Below are 4,106 nucleotides of genomic sequence, written 5' to 3'. Positions count from 1 at the left end.
CCGCCGAGAGTTGTCTTCTTGTTCTTAGCCGGCCCTCTGTTTCTGTATCACACCGCATAGATCACGTTGGCGGAGAGAGTCATGTAGATCTGTGGGTTGGCTATTTCGACACGTCAGGGGTCTCCAGGTACTCCCCTCTATGGAGGGAGCATGAGATTTGTCTTATCGTGGAGCTTGTTGTGACTCTTGATGACCGAGACCCTCACCTGTCCTCGCAATGGACGTGGTGTCTGCCACCATAGTTTGGCGTTGAGCGATCTCTACCAGGAGGGTGGGGTCACGCAACCAAGGTGCTACTTGCGAGCCCTCTGTATAGCCACCGGTGGGTGGCTGAGAAGAATCCTTATAGTCTATAGATTCTACACAGGCATCATGGCATCATAGTCGATCTGATATGGCATGGAGGGGAGCACCAAGGACTACTCCCTACGCAGGCACTCCTCTGGGAGACGTTGCAGCTGATGGGGATGCATTGGAGCATCAGCCGGTTCGGTTTCGAGTAAGTTTTCCTTTGGGTGTAAGGCCTGAGGCTCACTAACCGCACTCGGGATCTGTGGGCCTCCATTTCCCCCGGCTACATGGTCTACCATGCAGACTTCATGTTGGGTTTTGGGGCTCACGGGCTCTAATTTGGTGTCCCACACTTGGAGCGCACCAGGCTCTTTTGGGTCATACCCCATGACGAACACCTCCGATGACCGGGATCCTTGGAACAAGACTAGGTGGTCGTTGCGTATCCAGCAATGGGTCGCCCAACTGTGTGATCAGCACCTACAAAACACAAAAACATGGCCCCTAACTGGCGCGCCAACTATAGCTTGATCCCTGCCAATGTGTCCGGGGTATGCCAGATTGAGGGCGCGTGATCGACACTTTAAGTGGTGGTACCAGTGTGGGTGTGGAAACTAAGAACACAAAGATTTATCCAGGTTCAGACCTAATGATCCTATGGCTCCTTCAGATATGATCGATACTGCCAATAATCCTCAAATCATACAAGGTCCAATTACAAGAGCATGTGCACGACAATTAGACCACCCGGTGAACTCGTTTCTCGCTATTCATGCTTCCTTGAATGGATTCTTACTAAATTCTTGTGATGTTTTATTACTTAGAAATGTGGGAAAAACACCACAACCTTACCTGGATGTCACCCCTTAAATGCCAAGTCTAATCAAACTCGAGGCTGAGCTCTAATCATGGTTGTGGTCGAAGTCATGGTCGTGGTCGAGTCGCAGAACAACACGTTAGTAAAACGGGCATAACTCTCTCATACGAAGTTCGTTTTAGGCAATCTTAGACATTCTGGAAAGCTTACCATGTGCCCTTTCCAATGGATATGATATCAACCAAATATTCCTTTTAGTTTAGTCAGAGTCAAAGAAATAAGGTGTTGCACCATCATTTTGGACCTAGTTGGGTCTTGTAATCATGTTGGGGTCGGAATCCAGGTTGTGTACGTCTTTTTCCATGGCTGCATAACCCTATGTCGACTTCCTCACGTCCCCCCTATATGTACACAGTAGTCATCGTAGTTTAGGCTCGAGTTTTGCTAAGATTATTCTGTTTTATATAGTTTTACCGCTTGTTCAGTTTGTAGAATCCCAACTCGAGTACTTCATTGGTAATTAGCAATATTTAGATTGCATCTACCTGTTCTTGCTTGTGTTCTCGATTCACTTACAGGAAAAACCTTCTTGGCGAGGTCAACCGTGTCTTGGCACGGTTAATAACCACGGAGTAGTGGTGTAGTGATTGCGAGGGTTTTTGATCTATTCTATTCGAAGCCTTTGGATCAGAAACGTCGAAACTCCACCAATCGACTTAGCATATTACCTTTCGGAAAATCAAGCAAACACGCATCAAGTGGTATCAGAGCCTCGGTTGCCTGTTAGGTAGTCTTAGTTATCCCCTTTTTTTCGTCACTTTCCATTACCTAGAGTCCAGAAAATTGCCTCACACAAATATTTTGATCTTAGTTTTTCCGCTATCCAAACCATTTTGTGCCTTCACAATTTTGTTTTCAGTATTCATATTGTTGAGTTTGAGTCCATTGTTGGTGTCTTTGTTGCTGGTCTTGGTCATCGTGTTCTAGTTTCTAGTGCTGAGTCTTCACTGTTATAGTCATCGGGTATCCCAGCCTGACCTTGTTTGCTATAGCCGAGATTGTGTCTCTAGTCGAGTTGACCATCAACTCGTGTTCGACCACTAGTCGCTTTAACCATCTACTCGAGTTCGACCACTAGTTGAGTCGTCCATCAAGTCGTGTTCGACCACTAGTCGCTTTAACCATCTACTCGAGTTCGACCACTAGTCGAATTGACCATTAGCTCGTGTTCGACCACTAGTCGCTTTAACCATCTACTCGAGTTCGACCACTAGTCGAGTCGACCATCAAGTCGTGTTCGACCACTAGTCGCTTTAACCATCTACTCGAGTTCGACCACTAGTCGAGTCGACCATCAGCTCGTGTTCGACCACTAATCGCTTTAACCATCTACTCGAGTTCGACCACTAGTCAAGTCGACCATCAAGTCGTGTTCGACCACTAGTCGAGTTGACTATCAGCTCGTGTTCGACCACTAATCACTTTAACCATCTACTCGAGTTCGACCACTAGTCAAGTCGACCATCAAGTTGTGTTTGACCACTAGTCGCTTCAATCATCTACTTGAATTTGACCACTAGTCGAGTCGATCATCTACTCGGGTTCGACCACTAGTCACTTCAACCATCTACGCGGGTTCGATTTCTAGTCATTTTCGACCACCTCTTCGGATTCTACCACTAGTTGGATTCAACCATCCTTTTGGATTCAACTATCCATTCGATTTTGCCTCCACAGTCTAGTCGAGTATATTTGTTTCTAGCTGCTCTTGGACACCCCCATACATCCTTCATATCGAGCATTGTTCGACAAAGTTCGAGTAGCAATCCATAGCCGAAATAGAGGTAGCCAAAGTTTAGAGAGGGAGAGTACCTTTTTATTACCTTTATACCCCTACTCTCCAGAAAAGTTTGTGACCCACGTATCTCACTGGTGTTAGAAAAGGTCGTAGAAGAGTTTTGAGTTTGTGTCACATTCGCAAAAAAAAGCAAGCAAGAAGCAAAGAGTGCAAAAAAGAAGAAGCAAAGAGTGCAAAAAAAGAGAGAGAATTCAAAAAAAAGAATCAGTTTGCATTGCGAATTTTATTCCATTGTGCTTGTGTCTGCTATAGCTTTCGTCTTGCTTGAGCTAGTTCTAGGAACGTGTTCGGGCCAATAATTGTGATGAGTACTATGGACTTTTATTCAGCTTTGCTAATTCGATTTCAATTATTGCTATTCCTTGCTACTAAATACTGCCTATCCAAGCTACACCTTCTCTCGATCAGAATGATTTCTCCCCTTGCAACTACCTCACTCGCACCCGATAAGGTATCACGAACCAGCCACAGATTGTACCAACTATGGTGATTGGTAAGAACACTTGCAAGAGTATGATAAGATGCTTGAGAGTGTGTGACTCCACCTCCACCACCTAGTAGTCGATAGGGATAATTTATCTTTCGTTATTTTCTATCTTCGACTAACCATGGCAGGAGAAGCATCGGATGCACATGAGTGTATTTTGAGGGAAGAACTCACAATGGTGTTGAATGATCATTGACAAGTTATTACTAATGACTTCGATAAGAAGCTTGCAGAGACAAACACTACATTGCAATGACTTAATGATAGTATTGCTATGCTCAGTACACGTTTTGATCGAGTGTTTAATCAGCCACCAAACCATGGGCGTGTGGATCCTCGTGGCGCAGACCATGAGAAGGAGGAGTCCGTCGCAGATGATGAAATTTTGAGGCAAGAACAAGACACCTTTGATGCATGACAACGGGACCGATTAAACTTCAACTGTCAAGGTATGAAAGGTACTAATTTTCAGTAACATAACTTACGTGTTAATGATGATCCATTTGCTAAGGTTAAGTTTACCATACCATCTTTTGCAGGTGCTTATGATGCTGAAAAGTATTTAGATTGGGAGATGATGGTTGAACAGAAGTTTAATGCCCATTTAGTTCCTGAAGTGCATAGAGTTAGGTAAGCTACTAGTGAATTTAAAG

Source organism: Phragmites australis, chromosome 10 (assembly GCF_958298935.1).
Source record: "Phragmites australis chromosome 10, lpPhrAust1.1, whole genome shotgun sequence".
In the NCBI taxonomy this organism is placed as follows: Eukaryota; Viridiplantae; Streptophyta; class Magnoliopsida; order Poales; family Poaceae; genus Phragmites; species Phragmites australis.
Note: the sequence above shows the minus strand (reverse complement) of the source record.